Here is a 24,721-nt window from a genome sequence, read left to right on the forward strand (position 1 = left end):
TAATGTTTAAAATAAGATGTAATTGTAAACATTAAGACCTGTTTTATTTAATTCATAAACACTCAGTTATATAGTTTTCATACACCATCTAAAATAAGTCCAAGAACTTCATTTCTGGTTAGAATGTAGAAAGTTGCAAGAGACTGTCATTCACAACAATGAGTACATACCAGATAAAGTACAAATTCATATGCTTTTTAAGCCCAGCAGAAATGAAATAATTTAAAGAAACCTAAAAGAACCAAATTCCAGAAGCTATTAACCCTTCATCGGACAGAAGTGATTTGCAGCTGCTTTACTCTCTGGCAGAAAGGGAATACTGATGAGAAGGAATTTGCCACCGCATGTAAAAAGATCACTCGGCCGGGCGCGGTGGCTCACACCTGTAATCCCAGCACTTCGGGAGGCCGAGGCGGGAGGATCACGAGGTCAGGAGATCGAGACTATCCTGGATAACACGGTGAAACCCCGTCTCTACTAAAAATACAAAAAAATAGCCGGGCGTGGTGGCGGGCACCTGTAGTCCCAGCTACTCAGGAGGCTGAGGCAGGAGAATGGCGTGAACCGGGGAGGCGGAGCTTGCAGTGAGCCGAGATTGCACCACTGCACTCCAGCCTGGATGACAGAGCGAGACTCCGTCTCAAAAAAAAAAAAAAAAAAAAAAAAAAATCACTCAAAGCTGGTGTAACAGATTGGAAATCTGAGGCGTCTCTGCCACACAACAAGCACTTCTTCATTCAGCAGTTCCTTCTGGTGAGCCTTAACTAAATATACGGAGTAGATAAGTAGTACATAGAAAGTTGGAAACAGTATAGAACAGCCTAGAGAGAGTCTGTCCCTCTTCCTATCCAGGTACCCAGAGACTTCCTCAAATATAAAACAGTGGACAAGACTTGAAAAGAGGCAAGAAATTTTTATTCCTGATCAGGAGAAAAACAGCATAAGCAGATCCAAAGATTATCTAAATATCAGAAGTAGCAAAAAATGTTTGTAAAATGGCAATGATAAATACATTAAAGGACCTAGTGAATAAGATGGAAAACATGTACAAAGATGTGGGGAATTTCAGAAGGCAGATGAAAACTATACAAAAAGATACAAAGAAAAATGCTTGCAATTAAACAAACATCAGAAAATGGTTTATACAACGGGTTTACCTGCATCCATTGGAGGAAAAGATAAGTAAACTTGAAGATAAGTCAATAGAAATTATCAAAAACTGAAACCCCAAGGCATAAAAACATGATAAAAGGAATAGAGCATCTAGAACTTACAGAACAATATCAAGTGATCTTGATTTAGCATATAAGTAAATTTTTTTGGTGAAAAGGAGAGAATGAAGAAATATTTGAAAAGACATGGCCAAAAATTTTCCAAATTAATGAAAGCTGCCAATTCTCAGGTCAAAGAACTTCAGCAAACCCCAAGCGAGACACAAAGTAAATCATACCTACATACATCATATTCAATCAACTGAAAATCAAAATAAAATATAAAATTCCTAAAACTGGCCAGAGGAAAAGTGATACACCACCTACAAAGGGACAGCAGTAAGAATTTTAGACAGAAATTTTCTGGTAATAAACTGAGCATTCAATCAGAAAAAGATAAAAATCCTAAATGTGTAGACATCTAATATTAAAGCTTCTAAATATATGAAACAAAAAATGAAAAAAATAAGCAGAGACACATTACAAATAATGTGAAGTTTTAATATCCAGCCCTCAGTATTATTTAAATTAGACCAGAAAAAATTAGTAGTGGAACAGAAGGTCTGGACAACACTATTATTAACCAGCTTCACCCAGTTAATATTTACGAAACACTCCAACTAACAACAGAAGAAGACACATTGTTTCGTAATGCATATTAAACAGTCACCAAAAAGACAATATGCTGGAGAGAAAACAAGTCTCAGATTTCAAAAAATCGAAACCATACAGATTATGTTCCTTGACCAAAGGGCATTTAATTAGAAAATATTGGCGATGGCATCTGGATATGAAGTTTTGAGGAAAAGCTGTTTATTAAAAATGTAACTTATTAATAGATAATTGGACCAGTTTCAATAAATAGTATTTTTCTAGGACTTTGGCTATTTCACCTGTCCACTTACCATCTTTCTATTATCTGTAGGATCTGTAGTTGTCCTACAGATTTTCAGAAGTGAAAGTCCTAAAATACTCTGAAATTAAGCAACATACTTCTAAATAATCCATAAGTTTTAAAAAGTCAAAGGAAAAGTTTTTAAATATTTCAAATATTTCAAACTGAATAATTTTTTAAATCAAATATTTTGTGATACAGCTAAAGCAGCACTTACAGAGAAATTTCAGCTTTAAAAGCATGTATTAAAAAAAAGAAACCAATATCTAAGCTTCCACCTTAAGAAGCTAGATAGAAAAAGTACAATAAAAAAGTAGAAAAAAAGTAGAAAAGTAGACAAGGTAGAAAATAACTATGAAATATAAATTTGAAAGACAATTAAAAAATAAATAGTTAAAAAGTTAATTCTTTGGACAAATAAATATACTGATATGCCTTAGTAATTATAACCAAGAAACAACAGAGAAAACATAAATAATTGCCTAAGTCGGTATTCAAATAGAAAGCACAACTATAGATCGTATAAACATTAAAAGGGTAAGTGGACAGGCGAAATGAACAAAGTCTTTGAAAAACACTATTTATTGAAATTGATCCAATTATTGGTTAAAGAAGTTAAATTATTAATCAAAAACATTCCCACAAAGAAAACTCCTGGTCCGGATAGCTCCACCAGTAATTTCTTCCAACAATTTCTACAAAACAGTCAAGGGAAAAAAATAAAATAAAACTATTTGTTTCGGTGGAATTAAATGAAAATAAAGGAGAAGTGAATGCCCCCCAATTTTTATTATGAGGCCAACATAACCCTAATTAAAAAATAACACCTAGACAAAGATAATACAAAGTAAGAAAATTATAGTCCATCGATTTAGCATACAAGTAAATTTTCCATTATTCTTTATGAACAAGGATATAAAAATCTATAACAAAATACTAGCTAATTAAATCTAGCAATATAATTTAAAATATCATGACCATGTGGGATTTATTAGAGAGATGCAAGATTGGTTTAACGCTCAAAATTCAACTTATATAATGTACCATGGTAAGAGACTAGAAAAAAAATCACATGAACATCTCAATTTATGGATCAAAAGTTCCCAACAAAATTTAACACTCATTTATGATAAAACTTTCAGCAAACTAAGAGTAGGACTTAACCTATGAATGTGAATGCTGTCTGTAAAAAAATCTACATATAACATCACATTGAGTTGTGAAATACTAAATTCTTTCCTTCTTAAATCAGTAAGTGGCTAAGAATACATTCTCATATCATTTCTATTCAAAAATGTACAGGGAGTTCTAGCTATAGCCATGGGCATAAATGAGAAATAAAACATGTAAAGATTATAAAGGAAAAAATAAAACCATCGTTATTTATGGAAAACATGATAATCTACATAGAAAGTGGAATCTACAAAAACAATAGTAGAACAAAGTGAATTTAGCAAGGTCACAAGACACAAGATTAACGATTTCTTTATCGGGAAAAAAATAATACCATTTTCAATAGTATCAAAAGTATTATAAATGTGGAAATAAAGCTAATGTAATATGGAAAGACCTCTGTACTGAAACATCGCAAAATTAAAGAAACCAAATAAATGGAGAGACCCATAATCAGGATTAAAAGACTCAATATTATTCACAGGTCCACCCTCCACAAATGGTCTATAGATTCAACAAAATCCCAATTTTTTAAATTAACACATATTCTAAAACATATAAAATGCAAATGATTTTGAATTGGAACAGTCTTGAAAAAGAACTCTCTTAGTAACAAAGTTGGAGAACTGATATTATCTGATACTGACTTATGTCAGTCTGCTTTCTGTTGTTATAACTGAATACCTGAGATGGAGTAATTTATAAAGAAAATACATTTATTTTTTATAGTTTTGAAGGCTGGAAAGTCCAGGGTCTAAGGGCGAAATCTGGTGAGGGCCTTACAGCTGGTGGGGGTTTTCTGCAGAGTCTCAATGTGGTGCAGGGTACCACATGGTGAGGGGGTTCAGGAGAGAGAACCTACCTGGCTTTTCTTTTTATAACAGAACTACTTTCCTGATAACTAACCTACTCCCATGGTAACCCATTAATCAACTAACCCATGAAAAGGATGTATCTATCCGTAAGAACAGAACCCTCATGACCCAATCACCTCTTAAAGGACCCACCTCCCAGTACCTTTACACTGGAGATTAAGTTTCAACATGAGTTTCAGAGGGGGCAAACATCCAAACCATAGCAACTTACTATAAGCTACAGAAATCAAGAAAGTATGGTACTATATTGACATAAAGGTAGGCACAGAACAGAACACAATAGAGTTTCGGTAACAGACCCACACTTACGTGGTCACTTGATTGATTTTCAACAAAAATGTCAAAGTAATTGGATAGAAAAGGAAAATCTTTTCAACAAACATTGCTGAATCAACTGAATAAACATGGAATAAAATGAACCTGGACTCCTACCTCATTTCACATAAGAAAATTAAATGGAACATAGATCTAAATGTAAAAACTAAAACTATAAGTCTTCAAAGAAAAAATGTAAGAGAGTATCTTCACAACTTTAGGATTAAGAAGAATATTTCTTAGGACACAAAAACCACTAGCAGTTTTAAAATAAGTACATGAGATTTCATCAAAATTAAACATTTCCATTCCTTAAAAGACACCATTTAAGAATGCAAGCCAATGTTTGCATTAAATATTTCTGACAAATGACTCATATCAGAAAACATACAGATAATAAAAAGAAAAACAACACAATTTTTTAAATCAGTAAAAGTTCTTGAACAGACACATTACAAAAGAAGATACAGAAATGGCCAATAAGCACATAAAATAGTACTCATCATCACTAGCCATCAGGGAAATGCACAGTAAAACCACAATAAGATATGACTTCACACCTACGAAAATAGCTAAAATTAAAAGACTGATAATATCCAATGTTTACAAGTATATGTGAAGAAATTGGAATTCATACATTGTTGGTGAGATTGAAAATGGATGTAATCACTTTAGAGAACTGTTAGGTAAAGTTTCTTATAAAGTTAAACTATGGCCAATGATTTTTCTGCTAGATATGTAGCCTAGAGAAATGAAATTGTGTGTCCACAGCAAAAGACTTTAGCAATGTTTACAGTAGTTTTATTCATAATAATTCCAAACTAAAAAATAACCCAAATGCTATCAACAGGACAATAAATATACAAGTTGTGTGATATATTCATACAATGAAATACTGCTCAGCAGCTCTGGGCAGGGAATCTCTGAAAATAAGGCAGCAGCGCCAGTCAGGAACTTATAGATAAAACTCCCATCTCCCTGGACAGAGCACCTTGGGGAAGGGTGGCTGTGGGCACAGCTTCAGCAGACTTAAATTTCCCCGCCTGACAGCTCTGAAGAGATCAGTGGACCTGCCAGCACAGCGTTCGAGCTCTGCTAAGGGTCGGACTGCCTCCTCATGTGGGTCCCTGACGCCCATGTATCCTGGGTCCCCAGTAGGGACCAACAGACACCTCATACAGAAGAGCTCTGGCTGTCATCTTGCAGGTGCCCCTCTGGGACAAAGCTTCCCTGGAAAGGAGAAAGAACAGGCAGCAATCTTTGCTGTTCTGCAGACTCCACTGGTGATACCCAGGCAAACAGGATGTGGAATGGACCTCCAGCAAACTCCAGTGGACCTGCAGCAGACAGGCCTGACTGTCAGAAGGAAAACTAACAAACAGAAAGCAATAGCACTTCCACTCAAGGACCCCATCTGAAGGTCACCAACATCAAAGACCAAAGGTAGGTAAATCCACAAAGATGGGGATAAACAAGTGCAAAAAGGCTGAAAATTCCAAAAACTAGAACACCTCTTCTTCTCCAAAGGATCACAACTCCTCGCCAGCAAGGGAACAAAACAGGACAGAGAATGAATTTGACGAATTGACAGAAGTAGGCTTCAGAAGGTGGGTAATAACAAACTCCTTCAAGCTAAAGGAGCATGTTCTAACCCAATGTACGGAAGCTAAGAACCTTGAAAAAAGGTTAGATGAATTGATAACTAGAATAACCAGTTTAGAGAAGAACATAACTGACCTGATGGAGCTGAAAAACACAGCACGAGAACTTCGTGAAGCATAAACAAGTATCAACAGCTGAATCAATCAAGCGGAAGAAAGGATATCAGAAATTGAAGATCAACTTAATGAAATAAAGTGAAAAGACAAGATTAGAGAAAAAAGAATAAAAAGGAATGAATAAAGCCTCCAAGAAATATGGGAATACGTGAAAAGACCAAATCTATATTTGATTGATGTACCTGAAAGTGACAGGGAGAATGGAACCAAGTTGGAAAACACACTTCAGGATATTTTCCAGGAGAACTTCTCCAACCTAGCAAGACAGGCCAACATTCAAATTCAGGAAATACAGAGAACACCACAAAGATACTCCTTGAGAAGAGCAACCCCAAGACACCTAATCGTCAGATTCACCAAGGTTGAAATGAAGGAAAAAATGTTAAGGGCAGCCAGAGAGAAAGGTCAGGTTACCCATAAACAGAAGCCCGTCAGACTAACAGCGGATCTCTCAGCAGAAACCCTATAAGCCAGAAGAGAGTGGGAGTCAATATACAACATTCTTAAAGAAAAGAATTTTCAACCCAGAATTTCATATCCAGCCAAACTAAGCTTCATAAGCTAAGGAGAAATAAAAGCCTTTAGAGACAAGCAAATGCTGAGAGATTTTATCACCACCAGGCCTGCCTTACACAAGCTCCTGAAGGAAGCACTAAACATGGCAAGGAAAAACTGGTAGCAGCCACGCAAAAACATACAAAATTTTAAAGACCATTGATACTACGAAGAAACAAATTCAAAAGCTAGCAGAAGACAAGAAATAACTAAGATCAGAGCAGAACTGAAGGAAATAGAGACATGAAAAACCCTTCAAAAAAATCGATGAATCCAGGAGCTGGTTTTTTGAAAAGATCAACAAAATAGACAGACTGCTAGCAAGACTAATAAAGAAGAAAAGAGAGAAGAATCAAATAGATGCAATAAAAAATGATATAGGGGATATCACCACTGATCCCACAGAAATACAAACTACCATCAGAGACTACTATAAACACATCTATGCAAATAAATTAGAAAATCTAGAATAAATGGATAAATTCCTGGACACATACACCCTCCCATGTCTAAACCAGGAAAAAGTCGAGTCCCTGAATAGACCAATAACAAGTTCTGAAATTGAGGCCGTAATTAATAGCCTACCAACCAAAAAAGTCCAGGACCAGATGGATTCACAGCCGAATTCTGCCAGAGGTACAACGAGGAGCTGGCACCATTCCTTCTGAAATTATTCCAAACAATAGAAAAAGAGGGAGTCCTCCCTAACTCATTTTATGAGGCCAGCATCATTCTCATACCAAAACCTGGCAGAGACACAACAAAAAAAGAAAATTTCAGGCAAATATCCCTGATGAACATCGACGCAAAAATCCTCAATAAAATACTGGCAAACTGAATCCAGCAACACATCAAAAACCTTACCCACCACAATCAAGTCAGGTTCATCCCTGGGATGCAAGGCTGGTTCAACATATGCAAATCAATAAATGTGATTCATCACATAAACAGCACCAATATCAAAAACCACATGATTATCTCAATAGGTGCAGAAAAGGCCTTCAACAAAATTCAACACCCCTTCATGCTAAAAACTCCCCATAAGCTAGGTATCAATGGAACGTATCTCAAAATAATAAGAGCTATTTATGACAAACCCACAGCCAATATCATACTGAATGGGCAAAAACTGGAAGCATTCCCTTTGAAAACTGGCACAAGACAAGGATGCCCTCTCTCACCATTCCTATTCAAAATAGTATTGGAACTTCTGGCCAGGGCAATCAGGCAAGATAAAGAAATATTGCGTATTCAAATAGGAAGAGAAGAAGTCAAATTTTCTCAGTTTGCAGATGAGAAGATTGTATATTTAGAAAACCCCATTGTCTCAGCCCAAAATCTTCTTAAGCTGGTAAGCACTTCAGCAAAGTCTCAGGATACAAAATCAATGTGCAAAAAGCACAAGTATTCCCATACACCAATAACAGACAAACAGAGAGCCAATAATCCTAGCGCTTTGGGAGGCAGAGGTGGGTGGATCACGAGGTCAGGAGTTCAAGACCAGCCTGACCAACATGGTGAAACCCATCTCTACTAAAAATACAAAAAAAAAAAAAAAATAGGTGTGGTGGCAGTTGCCTGTAATCCCAGCTACTGGGAAGGCTGAGGCAGGAGAAATGCTTGAACCAGGGAAGCAGAGGTTGCAGCGAGCTGAGATCACACCACTGCACTGCAGCATGGGTGACAGGGCAAGACTCTATCTCAAAAAAAAAAAAAATCCAGAGAGCCAAATCATGAGTGAACTCCCATTCACTATTGCTACAAAGGAATAAAATACTTAGGAATACAACTTACAAGGGAAAGACCTCTTCAAGAAGAACTACAAACCACTGCTCAAGGAAGTAAGAGAGGGCACAAACAAACGGAAAAACAGTCCATGCTCATGGAAAGGAAGAATCAGTATCATGAAAATGGCCAAGCTGCCCATTGCTTTTCTTCACAGAACTGGAAAAAACTACTTTAAACTTCATATAGAACCAAAAAAGAGCCTGCATAACCAAGACAATCCCAAGCAAAAAGAGCAAAGCTGGAGGCATCATGCCACCTGACTCCAAACTATACTACAACTACAGTAACCAAAACAGCATGGTACTGGTACCAAAACAGATATATAGACCAATGGAACAGAACAGAGGCCTCAGAAATAAAACCACACATCTACAACCATCTTATCTTTGACAAACCTGACACAAACAAGCAACAGGAAAAAGATTCCCTATTAATAAATGGTGTTGGGAAAACTAGCTAGCCATATGCAGAAAAGTGAAACTGGACCCCTTCCTTACACTGAATACAAAAATCAACTCAAGATAGATTAAAGACAAACATAAGACCTTAAACCATAAAAATCCCAGAAGAAAACCTAGGCAATATCATTCAGGACATAGGCATGGGCAACGACTTCATGTCTAAAATACCAAAAGCAATGGCAACAAATGCTAAAATTGACAAATGGGATCTAATTAAACTAAAGAGCTTCTGCATAGAAAAAGAAACTACCATCAGAATGGGAGAAAATTTTTGCAAGCTATCCATTTATCCAACTGACAAAGGGCTAATATCCAGAATCTACAAAGAACTTAAACAAATTTACAAGAAAAAAAACAACCCCATCAAAAAGTGGACAAAGCATAAGAACAGACATTTCTCAAAAGAAGACATTCATGCAGCCAACAAGCATATGAAAAAAGCTCACCATTACTGGTCATTAGAGAAATACAAATTAAAACCACAATGAGATACCATCTCATGCCAGTTAGAATGACAATCATTAAAAAGTCAAGAAACAAGAGATGCTGGAGAGGATGTGCAGAAATAGGAATGCTTTCACACTGTTGGTGGGAGTGTAAATTAGTTCAACCATTGTGGAAGACAGTGTGGTGATTCCTCAAGGATCTAGAACTAGAAATACCATTTGACCCAGCAATCCCAGGATTATAAATCATTCTACTGTGGGGACATATGCACACGTATGTTTATTGCAGCACCATTCACAATGGCAAAGACTTGGAGCCAACCCAAATGTCCATCAATGATAGACTAGATTAAGAAAATGTGGCACATATATACCATGGAATACTATGCAGCCATAAAAAAGGATGAGTTCATGTCCTTTGCAGGGACATAGATGAAGCTGGGAATCATCATTCTCGGCAAACTATTCCAAGAACAGAAAATCAAACACCGCATGTTCTCACTCATAAGTGGGAGTTGAGCAATGAGAACACATGGACACAGGGAGGGTAATATCACACCCCAGGGCCTGTCAGGGGGTGGGGGCCTAGGGATAGCATTAGGAGAAATTCCCAACGTAGGTGACGGGTTGATGGGTGCAGGAAACCACCCTGGCATTTGTATACCTATGTAACAAAACTGCACATTCTGTTGCTATATCCCAGAACTTAAAGTATAATAAAAAATAAAAATTAAAAAATTTAAAAAAAGAAATACTAATCAGCAATCAAAAAATCATGAACTGTTATAGGAAACAACATGAATAAATTTAAAACGCATTGTATTTAATAAAAGAAGCCAGACACAAAATAATGCATACAGTATGTTTCTAGTTGTATGAAGCCCCAAAACAGGCAAAACTAATCTATGGTGTTAGAAAACAGGAAACCTTTGCCTGAAAGTGGCACAAGTAAACTTCCTGGATAACAGAAATAGGCTATGTTTGCAAAGTCAGTATTCAGATATATGAACTCATCTAAGGCAATTAAACCAGATGTGCTGTATCTGTGTAATTTATTGTTTATAAATTATACTTCAATGAAAAAAAAAATCAGTCCATTACTGTCAATTTCCAAATTAGGCCCGCCCCTCTGTATAAAAGAGTTATTAAGGTCCAAAAGGAGGCTTTTTTTTTTTTTTGGAGAAGGAGTATCACTCTGTCACCAGGCTGGACTGCAGTGGCGCTATCTCAGCTCACTGCAGCCTCCACCTCCCGGGCTCAAGCGATTCTCCTCTCTCAGCCTCCCGATTAACTGGGACTACAGGCATGTGACACCATGCCCAGTTAACTTTTGTATTTTTAGTAGAGACTGGGTTTCACCATATTGGCCAGGATGGTCTTGATTTCTTGACCTCATGATCCCAAAGTGCTGGGATTACAGGCATGAGCCACCATGCCCAGCTGAGAGGCATTTTTGATGAGTCATCACCGGGATGTGCTGTTTTATGCTAACAACCTGTCCTAATAAATTTTCACCACCTTTCTTCCCAAAAGCCTCAAAATTAAGTTATTAAGCTCCTCTACCAAAAACATCTCAGTATTGCTATGTATATGTAATTCATTCAGATTTTTTGGGTAAAGTTAATTCCCCAATGTTATTATAATTTAAATTGACAATCATTAAAGTAGAAGATACAAAAGGATACTAAATGCATATTATTACCACGTTATTTAATCATTAAAACTGGTGTGTTTCATAAATATTTCATTATACATATGTTTATGTACACTTCAAATGAAGTTAGGCTTATCAAGTTTTAACACTTAGTTGAATAGGGAGTGTGTTAAACATATGGATGCCCTAACCCTAATCCAGTAGCTTCAGATTGTAGGGGAAGGGACCGACTATTCTTTAAAAATAAATAAATGAATCTTCTCATGTGCTAACATGCACCAAAGTTTTATAAATTCTATTACGGGGCAATGCAAAATGATAAATAAGAAAAAAAGTCCCTATTCCCTTGGTAGATAAGTAAATTAGCAACCCAAAATAGGGTAGTATAACTCAGAATTTCTACAAGCAAAAAAATTATAAAGCCATGATACTCAGAGTAATCAGGTGACCTTTAGCATTCCCATTTCTCAAATGTTAAGGTGTATAAAAATCACTTAGAGATCTTATTAAAATGTAGATACTGATTACATAGCTTTAGATGAAGGGTCTTCATTTTGGCTACGGTTTGAATGGTTGTCCCCTCCAAAATTCATGTTAAAACTTAATCCTTAATGCAGCAGTACTGAGAGGCAGGGCTTTTAAAAGGTGATTGGGTCATGAAGGCTCTGCCTTTTTGAATGAGTTAATCCATTCACAGATTAGTGGATTAATAAATTAATAAATTAATGGACTAGCATAGGAATGGGACTGGTGGCTTTATGAAAAAAGAAGAGAGACCTCAGCTAGCATGCTCAGTCCCCTCACCATGTGATGCCCCTGCAGCCTTGTGACTCTGCAGAGAGTCCCCACAAGCATGGAGGCCTCACCAGGTGTGGCCTCTTGACCTTGGATTTCTCAGCCTCTATAAGAAGTAATTTTTTTCTTTATAAATTATGCAGTTTTGAGTATTCTCTTACAACAAATAGAAAATGTACTAAAACAACTTCTAGCAAGCTCCCAGGTAATGCTGATTCTGCTGGTCCATAGACCACACTTTGTGTATTTAGGTGCTAAAAGTTTTTGTCTTTTGTTGTTCTTTTCCCAAAAGTAAAAATAATGTTGAAATTTCTACAATATCAGGAATAGTATCTCCCTGGTTTTAAGAATCTGAGCCGCAGTCTCTCTGTCTTCCTGAAACAAATGTGGTGGGGGAGGGAAAGAGGGGCAGAATTGTGAGTATTTTAATATCTTAGTTAACTTAGAATACTAAGAAAAAAAAGAGAGACAACTTGAATAAATAAAATTATAATTAAAGAGGAGCTATTATAAATGATACTTCAGAGACACAAAAAATTATGAGACTGCTATAAAAATTATATGCTAACAAACTGCATAACATAAATAAATTTCTAGAAACTTAAAACTTACCAAAACTGAATGATGAAATACAAAATCCTAACAGACCTATAACTAATAAAGAGATTAAATCAGTAAACAAAACTTCCCAACAAAGAAAGGTCCAGGACCAGACAGCTTCATGATGAATTCTATTAGACTTTAAAATGAGAATTAATGTCAATTCTCCCCAAACTCTTCCAAAAAATTGAAGAAAAGAAAATACTTCAAACTTATTTTATGAGGCTGGCTTTACCCTAATAACAAAGCCAGACAAGAACACTACAAGAAAAAAAATCACAGGCCCTGATGAACATGGATGTAAAATTTCTCAATAACCTGCTAGTAAACTAAATTCAACAGTACATTCAAAGTGTCATATGCATGACCTAGTGGGATTTATCCCTGAGATGCAAGGATGGTCCAACATAGGTAAATCAATAAACATGATATATCACATTAAAAACAAAGAATAAAATTATACGATCATCCAAATACATGCCAAAACAAAAGCATCTGACAAAATTCTCCATCATTTTATAATTTAAAAAACTCAACAAATCAGGCATGGAATGAATGAACTTCAACATAATAAAAGCCATATATGACAAATCCACAGCTAACATTATACTAATGGTTAAAAGCTGAAAGCTTTTCCTCTAAGATCAGGAAGAAACAAGAGTGCCCAGTCTCACTACTTCTCTACAACATAGTACTAGAAGTCCTAGCCAAACCAATTAGGCAAGAAAAAGAAATGAAGGCATCCAAATTGGAAAGGAAGAAGTAAGATTGTCTCTATTAGCATGTGACATGATCTTATTACAGAAGACCATAAAGACTCTACCAAGAAAGTATTAAAACAAGTACATTCAATAAACTTGTGGGATACAAAATCAACATATAAAAATCAGTTGCCATTTCTATGTATTAATAATGAACTATCCTAAAACAAATTAAGAAAGCAATATAATTTATGATAGCATCAAAAGGAATAAAATATTCAGGAATAAATTTAACCAAGGAGATGAAATATCTGTACATTGAAAACTCTAAAACATTGAAGAAAGAAATTGAAGAAGACACAGATACAATTCTTCACTCTGATAAATGGAAAGATATCCATGTTCATGAATTGGAGGAATTAATATTGTTAAAATGTCCATACCACCCAAAGGGATCTATAGATTTAGTTCAATCATTATCAAGATCCCAATGGCATTTTTTACAAAAATAGAAAAATTAAGTCCTAAAATTTGTATGGAACCACAAAAAAACCCAAATATCTAAAGCAATCTTGAACAAGAAGAACAAAGCTGGAGGCATCACACTTCCTGATTCAAGTTATATTATAAGGCTATAGTAATTAAAACAATATGGCACTGGCATAAAAATAGACGCACAAACCACTGGAACAGAATAGAGAATCAAGAAATAAATCCATGCATATATAGTTAACTAATTTTCCACCAAATGTCAAGAAAGGATAGTCTCTTCAACAAATAGTGCTGGGAAAACTAGATATCCATGTGGAAAAGAATGAAATTGGACCCTTAGAGCATACACAAAAACTAACTCAAAATGGATTAAAGACAAACAAAAGACCTGAAATCACAAAACTCCTAGAAGAAAACACAGGGGAAAACTTAATAACACTGGTCTTGGCAATGACTTTTTGGATTTGACAACAAAAGCACAGACAACAAAGATAAAAATAAACAAGTGGGACTACATCAAACTAATGTTTATGCACAGCAAAGGAAACAATTGATGAAATAAAAAAGTAATCTACAGAATGGAAGAAAATATCTGCGAGCCATATATCTGATAAAGAATCAGTATCTAAAATACATAAGAAACTCATACAATTCAATAGCAAATTAAAAAACTGATTAAAGAATAGGCAAACGACATAAATAGACAATTTTCCAAAGAAGACACACAAATGGTCAACAGGTATACAAGACGTTCAACATCACTACATCACTAGTTATCAGAAAATGCAAATTAAAATAGCACCACTTCATACCTGTTAGCACGGCTATTATCAAAAAGTCAAAAGATAGCAAGCGTTGGTGAAGATTGGAGAAAAGGGAACACTTGTACACTGTTGATGGAACTTTAAATTGGTACAGCCATTATGAAAAATAGTATAGAGGTTCCTCAAAAACATTAAAAATAGAACTACTATATGAACCAGTAATTTTACTACTGGATATGTTTCCAAAGGAAATAAAATCACTATCTTAGAGAGGTATCTACAGTCCCATATTCAATGCAGCATTATTTACAGTAGCCAAGATATGGAAACAACCTAAGTGTTCATCAACTGAAGAATGAATAAAGAAACTGGGGTGTGTGTACACATATACACACTCACACAGAAGAGAATACTATTTAGACTTACAAAAAAAGGAAATCCTACCATTTGCAACAACATGGATAAAGCTGGAGGACAGCGAGCTAAGTGAAAGAAGCCATATGCAGAAAGACAAATACTGCATGATCACATGTTGAAGTTTAAAAGATAAAAGTCAAACTCAGAAAAAGAGAGTAGAATGTTGATAACACAGGCTGGGGAGGAGGAAGAGAGGAGATGTTGGTCAAACGGTGCAAATTTTGAGACATATGATGAATACGTTCTGGAGACCTAATGTCCAGCATGGTAACTACAGTTAATAATTTATTTTATACTTGAAATTAGCTGAGAGAATAGATCTCAAGTTTCCTTATCACAAAAAAGATACCTAATGAGGTAATTGATATGCTAATTAGCTTGATTGTGGTAATCATTTCATAATGTATACTTACATCACATCATGTTGTCAACCTAAAATATATACAATTTTTATTTGTCAGTCACACCTCAAAAAGCTGGGGTAAAACAGTTTAACCCCACATAAAGAACAATTAAAATGAGAAAAAAAGAATACAGGACAACAAGGCCTGCAGCACAATCCATAGACTAATGAAAGGCATGCTAAGCAAACAATAAGTCTTTTATATTAAAAAACAAAAAGTGAAAGGGAGAATAAGGAGGCCATGCTTTCAGATCTATTTCACATGTCATTTGGAAATACTATATCATAGCTCATCTTCCTTCTCAGTAAGAAATTAAATGGGTCATTAGACACTTTGCCTATATTCTATTTTTTCAAAAGCTTTAGAATATGTATGCTTAAAATGTGTCTTGATAGGAATTTGGAATAACTATGGTGGCAGGAGTGAACTAAGATGGAAAATAATGGTTTCCCTCAAGAATGAGATTACTAATTAAAACACGAGTTTTCTTTTTTATTAACTGAAAGTGGCTCTACAGATGTAGAAGGGCTAGGATGATATTTGGAGTCAGAGATCCTGGGCATAGACGTTGAATCTTTCCCTTCCCAGCTCTTCCCACAAAACCTTGTGAGAAATGCTACCACAGAGACAGAGATACAGTGCTGCAATTCACCTGCAGAATTGGGTCTAACCTGTATCCAGAACTGCTTAAAGCCTGCTTGGGATGGTAACTACTACAGTTGCAGGGTCTCCATTAAATGATGCTTACATCCTTAACAGCAGAAAGTCCTTGGTGACTTGCCTCACTTCTAGTGAATTGGGCTGTAAAGAATATTGATATATATGCTACCTTCTCAAACATGGAATTCTGGTTTTTTAAAATCAATCTTTTAATGGTACATAAATAATTCTTAATGGGTGACAGGAAAAGAAGAAATTATTTTTACCAGAATATAGGAATTTAAACTGAGCTCACCTGTTAATATGGAATATATAGTAGGCTAAATAGACATCAAGAAATCCAGGCTATAGAGTTAACACTGCCATTAACTAACAATAACTTAAAGAACATCCTTCTTAGTGGTTTTCTAATGATTAGAAAAAAGAGAGGTAAACTTGGTAATCTGTATCTTCCTTTCCAACTATGAAAACAATGATTCATATTATCTGTCATCAAAGGATTATTGTGATAATTAAAATTTATACTTTTAAAACTGCTTTGAGAAAACTTTGGTTTAGTTAATCTTGAGAATGTTGAGAGAATAAGGCCTGATTTGGTCATATGGTTTGCCTCCTGCGTGTACTCAAAAGCAGCAGACTCAAAAACCAAGTTTGCTGACTCCAGAGTCCTTTCCATTACATTCATTCAACAACAAACATTTATTAAGTGCCTACTATGTGACAGATACTCTTTTAGGTGCTGGGAATTCAGAGGTGACAAAACTAAATAAGGAATCTGCTTCCATGCAGTTTGTGCCAGAGATTAAACAAATACATGAGATAATTTCAGATACTGGTAAGTGTATAATGAAAACAGTAATGTATCACTTGAGGCCAGGAGGAGAGGAAGGGCTCTGTTAGATTTGGAGGTCAAAGAAGGCCTCTCTAAAAAGGTAACACTTGAGCTGACACTTAAACAACATGAAGGAGCCACGCTTGATTGGATTTGGGGACAAGATTTCCATTCCATTGATGGAGTAAGTTTGGTTTGTTCCAGGAACAGAAAGGTCAGTGAGTCGTGCGTGTGGGAGCAAGAGGAAGAATGACAGGGACTAAAGTAAAGTAGCATGATTCACAAGCATTATGTTCAGTTTAGAATTGATTTTCCTAAATGCAAAGTGTGTCTATTAAAGGGTTTTAAGCATGGGTGCATCATGATCTGCTTTTTCTTTTATAATTATACTTTAAGTTTTAGGGTACATGTGCACAACGTGCAGGTTTGTTACATGTGTATACATGTGCCATGTTGGTGTGCTGCACCCAGTAACTCGTCATTTAACATTAGGTATCTCTCCTAATGCTATCCCTCCCCACTCCCCCCACCCCACAACAGTCCCCAGTGTGTGATGTTCCCCTTCCTGTGTCCATAGGTTCTCACTGTTCAATTCCCACATATGAGAGAGAACATGCGGTGTTTGCTTTTTTGTCCTTGCGATAGTTTGCTGAGAATGATGATTTCCACTTTCATCCATGTCCCCACAAAGGGCATGAACTCATCATCTTTTATGGCTGCATAGTATCCCATGGTGTATATGTGCCACGTTTTCTTAATCCAGTCTATCATTGTTGGACATATGGCTTGGTTCCAAGTCTTTGCTATTGTGAATAGTGCCGCAATAAACATACATGTGCATGTGTCTTTATAGCAGCATGATTTATAGTCCTTTGGGTATATGCCCAGGAATGGGATGGCTGGGTCAAATAGTATTTCTAGTTCTAGATCCCTGAGGAATTGTCACACTGACTTCCACAATGGTTGAACTAGTTTACAGTCCCATCAACAGTGTAAAAGTGTTCCTATTTCTCCACATCCTCTCCAGCACCTGTTGTTTCCTGACTTTTTAATGATGGCCATTCTAACTGGTGTGAGATGGTATCTCACTGTGGTTTTGATTTGCATTTTTCTGATGGCCAGTGATGATGAGCATTTTTTCATGTGCCTTTTGGCTGCATAAATGTCTTCTTTTGAGAAGTGTCTGTTCATACCCTTTGCCCACTTCTTGATGGGGTTGCTTTTTTCTTGTAAATTTGTTGGAGTCTATTGTAGATTCTGGATGTTAGCCCTTTGTCAGATGAGTAGGTTGCAAAAATTTTCTCCTATTCTGTAGTTTGCCTGTTCACTCTAATGGTAGTTTCTTTTGCTGTGCAGAAGCTCTTTAGTTTAATTAGATCCCATTTGTCAATTTTGGCTTTTGTTGCCATTGCTTTTGGTGTTTTGGACACGAAATCCTTGCCCATGCCTATGTGCTGAATGGTATTGCCTAGGTTTTCTTCTAGGGTTTTTATGGTTTTAGGTCTAACATTTAAGTCTTTAATCCATCTTGAATTAATTTTTTTTCTTTTTTTTTTTCTTTTTTTTTTTTTTTTTTTTTTTGAGATGGAGTCTCGCTCTGTCGCCCAGGCTGGAGTGCAGTGGCGCAATCTCGGCTCACTGCAAGCTCCGCCTCCCAGGTTCACGCCATTCTCCTGCCTCAGCCTCTCCGACTGGCTGGGACTACAGGCGCCCGCCACCACGCCCGGCTAATTTTTTGTATTTTTAGTAGAGACAGGGTTTCACCGTGGTCTCAATCTCCTGACCTCGTGATCCGCCCGCCTATGCCTCCCAAAGTGCTGGGATTACAAGCGTGAGCCACCGCGCCCGGCCTTTGAATTAATTTTTGTATAAGGTGTAAGGAAGGGATCCAGTTTCAGCTTTCTACATATGGCTAGCCAGTTTTCCCAGCACCATTCATTAAATAGGGAATCGTTTCCCCATTTCTTGTTTTTATCAGGTTTGTCAAAGATCAGATGGTTGTAGAAATGCGGCATTGCACTAAATGCCCACAAGAGAAAGCAGGAAAGATCTAAAATTGACACCCTAACATCACAATTAAAAGAACTAGAGAGGCAAGAGCAAACACATTCAAAAGCTAGCAGAAGGCAAGAAATAACTAAAATCAGAGCAGAACTGAAGGAAATAGAGACACAAAAAAACCTTAAAAAAAATCAATGAATCCAGGAGCTGGTTTTTTGAAAAGATCAACAAAATTGACAGACCGCTAGCAACAATAATGGAGAAGAAAAGAGAGAAGAATCAAACAGAGGCCATAAAAAATGATAAAGGGGATATCACCACCGATCCCACAGAAATACAAACTACCATCAGAGAATACTATAAACACCTCTATGCAAATAAACTAGAAAATCTAGAAGAAATGGATAAATTCCTCAACACATACAACCGCTCAAGACTAAACCAGGAAGAAGTTGAATCTCTGAATAGACCAATGACAGGCTCTGAAATTGTGGCAATAATTAATAGGTTATCAACCAAAAAAGTCCAGGACCAGATGGATTCACAGCCAAATTCTACCAGAGGTACAAGGAGGAACTGGTACCATTCCTTCTGAAACTATTCCAATCAATAGAAAAAGAGGGAATCCTCCCTAACTCATTTTATGAGGCCAGCATCATCCTGATACAAAAGCTGGGGAGAGACACAACAAAAAAAGAGAATTTTAGACCAATATCCTTGATGAACATCGATGCAAAAATCCTCAATAAAATACTGGCAAACCGAATCCAGCAGCACATCAAAAAGCTTATCCACCATGATCAAGTGGGCTTCATCCCTGGGATGCAAGGCTGCTTCGACTTACGCAAATCAATAAACGTAATCCAGCATATAAACAGAACCAAAGACAAAAACCACATGATTATCTCAATAGATGCAGAAAAGGCCTTTGACAAAATTCAACAACCTTCATGCTAAAAACTCTCAATAAATTAGGTATTGATGTGACATATCTCAAAATAATAAGAGCTATCTATGACAAACCCACAGCCAATATCATATTGAGTGGGAAAAACTGGAAGCATTCCCTTTGAAAACTGGCACAAGACAGGGATGCCCTCTCTCACCACTCCTATTCAACATAGTCTTGGAAGTTCTGGCCAGGGCAATTTGGCAGGAGAAGGAAATAAAGGGTATTCAATTAGGAAAAGAGGAAGTCAAATTGTCCCTATTTGCAGATGACATGATTGTATATCTAGAAAACCCCATTGTCTCAGCCCCAAATCTCCTTAAGCTGATAGGCAACTTCAGCAAAGTCTCAGGATACAAAATCAATGTGCAAAAATCACAAGCATTCTTATACACCAATAACAGACAAACAGAGAGCAAATCATGAGTGAACTCCCATTCACAATTGCTTCAAAGAGAATAAAATACCTAGGAATCCAACTTACAAGGGACATGAAGGAACTCTTCAAGGAGAACTACAAACCACTGCTCAATGAAATAAAAGAGGATACAAATGGAAGAACATTCCATGCCCATGGGTAGGAAGAATCAGTATCGTGAAAATGGCCATAATGCCCAAGGTAATTTATAGATTCAATGCCATCCCCATCAAGCTACCAAAGACTTTCTTCACAGAATTGGAAAAAACTACTTTAAAGTTCATATGGAACCAAAAAAGAGCCCACATTGCCAAGTCAATCCTAAGCCAAAAGAGCAAAGCTAGAGGCATCACGCTACCTGACTTCCAACTATACTACAAGGCTACAGTAACCAAAACAGCATGCTACTGGTACCAAAACAGAGATATAGACCAATGGAACAGATCTGCTTTTCATATTAAGTAGGTCATCTCACTTTGAAAACTAAAACACTCCATAAAAACCTGAGAATTATTTCATTTTGGCTGGGCGCGGTGGCTCACACCTGTAATCCTAGCAATTCAGGAGGCCAAGGTGGGCAGATCACCTGAGGTTGGGAGTTAGAGACCAGCCTGACCAACATGGAGAAACCCCATCTCTACTAAAAATAGAAAAAATTATCAGGGCATGGTGACGCATGCCTATAATCCCAGCTACTCAGGATGCTGAGGTAGGAGAATCGCTCGAACCCAGGAGGTGGAGGTTTTGGTGAGCCGAAATCGCGCAATCGCACTCCAGCCTGGGCAACAAGTGTGAAACACGGTCTCAAAAAAAAAAAGAATTATTTCATTTTACGATATAGGAAATCAAAAGGGCAATCGATCTATTAATGTCCTCTTTTGCCTTTCACATCTCTTCCATTTTGTTATATGTTATATTCCAGTGTCATCATTGCTATATTATATTTATAAATAAATAAATATTTGTGAGCAAATTTCTCAGAATAGTGGACACAAAAGAGAACAAGTTCCTTGTCCCTCACAATGAATGTATTTTTCAGTGGATCACCAGAAAGCCATGGGAATTAGCATGAGGAGCCACCAGGAATGTAATAAAAGCTTTCAAACTGAGGGACTGTCAGGAAAGATGCCCTCTCAAAATTTGCTTACTATGCTTGGTTATAAAACTTTAAATAAAATAAAGACTAAATACGGTCCACTCATGAGACACTAACTCATGCTTATTTAAAGGTTCTGTCTTTGAACTAAATTGTAAAACAGGAAAAGGTGGGGAGGCTGAAATTCTGGTCCCTGCTCTTTTACACAGACATCTATAGTATTCTATATTCTCAATTAAGGTATTAGGAGGAAGTATCAATTGGAACAGAATAGAATTTAGAAGGGCAAAATGCTGGCAAACTTGTAAAAAAAATTTAAGAATTCATTTGTATGTGTGTTTATATGTATTAATTTCTCATAAGGCTATGAGAAATAAAGTATGGAAACCACAAATAAATGGGTCTGACAATTAGTGAGCTCTTAATAAATAGAAGCTATTGTCATAATTATAGACAAAAATACATTTCAATTTTTAAAAAGGCAATAAATGCTTGAATAAGAAGCATAAAGACTTATAGCCAACCCACTATTTAACTGTTACATTTTAGTATACTAAAAATTAATGAGAAACTAAAGCATTTATTTTTAAACTTGTTTCATAAAAATGTTTACTCTTCCCTCAGTTACTGAATATTATTTAATATTATTTGAACAGTATAAGAACAGAATAATAATCCATTTCCAATTGAAAAAGTTCGGGATCAAAGGAAATCCCCTAAAACACTGATTTTGATTAACCCTAATCAAGGATAGTACAGATAAAAGATTAAACTATCTTTCAATCTAGATGATCAAGACTGAAGTTTTTACTCTTTCCAAAGAAAGATATATTTTTTAAAAAGGTAATATGAAAAGGTAACTAAAGAGTATACCACCAAAAATGCATGGGTAAAGGCATCATAGATGTGTCAATTAATTAATAAAACTGTATATTGTTTTTCTGGAGGAAAAGGGGAAAATCACAGCATTTCCCATTGCTACAGTAATGGCTTGGCTTCTAGCCATTTTTGAAGCTAAAAACCCAAGAGCACACATCCATCTTCCTTATCTCCCCTACATTTAATGGATAACTCATAAGGAGGACCACTTTGCCATTCTCTTTCATCACTGCATGATTAGTGCCTTAAATCGTACTTGGCAAATCACTGACCCTCAATAAATGTTGGTTTAATTCGATCTTTTTCTACTTCCAGCATCTCTTCTATCATCCTCTTATTTGACCCCACTTATAATGCCTTCCTCATCTCACACTTAGTCTACAGTGGTATCCATCTAAGTGATCTTTTAACCACTATCACATCCCCATCTAATTTAAACTGCTAGTTTCAGAGTCTGTTTTCACACTGCAGAGTAGGTGAGTTATTTCTTGATTGGGTTGTACAATATATTACATAATATCCATCGAAACCACACAGGAAAGAGAGAACTGCAGTAACTTGCTTGTCTGGAGTTTGTATGAATAGTTTAAAAATCTAATCTGGCCATAGCAACTTCTAAATATTCAAGCAACAAAAGAATACACATGTCTATATAATGAGACCAGTACAAGCCAAGAAGTGTTGTACAGTGTATTTTATTTGCCTGTGCCAGCAAATGCACTGAAAACAGGCCACAGGATTCTATTGGTGATTTTAAACTGCTTATAAATGCAGCCTTTTTCTCTAGCTCTAAATGCCTCTTACATTACATTAATTATCCTAATTTCTTACTTGTTTTTCTTGACTCCGCTTTAATTTTGACAATAAAATATTAGAAAAGTAAAGACACTGGTTTCCAAGTGGAAAACTAATACAACTTTAAATTTCTAACTCAGGTCAAAATTTTTCTCTAACTATCTAACCTTCCAATTCATTCATGATACACCAAAAAGAATTCTGGATAGCAAGTCAAGTGATGTGAGTTCCAGTCCTGGATGTGCCTGGTTTGCCTACTTAGAAAATACAGTGTTAGCATATCCAAGGTTAAATAATACAGGATAGCAAATCAAAATAAATGGCATAGACAAAAGAGGAGTCAGTGAAAGGAAATGAATGGAAATAGGCACTCTTTGAGACATCAAGTGATATGATTAAAATCATCAATAAGTAACTCTAGCACCCCAATTGCAGTTTCTAAATATCATTTTCCACTAAAAGGAACCAAAGCTCTTTGGAAAAATAGCAGATTCCAGATCTGGGGCATGTGAGACATAAGACAGATATCTTGTCATTCTGAAAAGAAGAAAACTGTCAAAATCTACTGGGATTAGATCAACGGGACCCAAGAGCCAATTTGAAAGGCTTCCATTGACAAAGACGAAATCATTTGATTATTTAATTTGCAGGCAAGATGGCCGAATAGGAACAGCTCCGATCTGCAGCTCCCAGCAAGATCAACACTGAAGATGGGTGATTTCTGCATTTCCAACTGAGGTACCCAGTTCATCTCACTGGGACCGGTTGGACAGTGGGTGCAGCCCACAGAGAGTGAGCTGAAGCAGGGTGGGGCATCACCCCAGCTGGGAAGTGCAGGGGGTCAGGGGATCTCCCTCCCCCAACCAAGGGAAGCCGTGAGAGACTGTACCGGGAGGAACGGTGCACTCTGGGCCAGGTGCTGCACTTTTCCCATGGTCTTCACAACCAGCAAATGAGGAGATTCCCTCTGGTGCCTACACCACCAGGGCCCTGGGTTTCAAGCACAAAACTGGGTGGCCGTTTGGGCAGATATCCAGCTGGCTGTGGAGTTTTTTCGTTTGTTTTTGTTTTTTTAATACCCCAGCGTCACCTGGAACGACAGCGAGACAGAATCATTCACTCCCCTGGAAAGGGGGTGGAAACCAGGGAGCCAAGTGGCCTGGCTCCACAGGTCACATCCCCAGGGAGCCCAGCAAGCTAAGATTCACTGGCTTGAAATTCTTGCTGCTAGGACAGCAGTCTGAGATGCTTGAGCTTGGTATGGGGAGGGGCATGCAACATTGCTGAGACTTGAGTAGGCAGTTTAACCCTCACAGTGTAAACAAAGCCAGAAGGAAGTTCAAACTGGGCGGAGCCCACCACAGCTCAGCAAAGCGGTTGCTGCCAGAGTGCCTCTATAAATTCCTCCTCTCTGGGCAGGGTATCTCTGAAAAAAAAAAAAAAAAAGGCAGCAACCCCAGCCAGGGTCTGATAGATAAAACTCCCATCTCCCTGGGACAGAGCACCAGGGGCAAGGGGTGGCTGTGGGTGCAGCTTCAATAGACGTAAACATCCCTACTTGACAGCTCTGAAGACAGCAGCAAATCTCCCAGCACAGTGTACAAGCTCTGCTAAGAGACAGACTGCCTCCACAGTGGGTCGCTGACCCCCATGTATCCTGACTGGGAGATACCTCCCAGTAGGGGCTGACAGACACCTCGTACAGGAGAGCTCTGGCTGCCATCTGGCAGATGCTGCTATGGGATGAAACTTCCAGAGGAAGGAACA

The 24,721-nt window shown here is 37.0% G+C and overlaps 1 protein-coding gene across 1 annotated transcript in view; it reads right to left on the bottom strand.

The window, feature by feature from the left end:
* Positions 1–24,721, bottom strand: part of COL21A1 (collagen type XXI alpha 1 chain) — a 198,649-nt gene that overhangs the window by 124,417 nt on the left and 49,511 nt on the right. The window lies entirely within an intron of this gene.

This window comes from Symphalangus syndactylus, chromosome 23 (genome assembly GCF_028878055.3).
Source record: "Symphalangus syndactylus isolate Jambi chromosome 23, NHGRI_mSymSyn1-v2.1_pri, whole genome shotgun sequence".
Lineage (NCBI taxonomy): Eukaryota > Metazoa > Chordata > Mammalia > Primates > Hylobatidae > Symphalangus > Symphalangus syndactylus.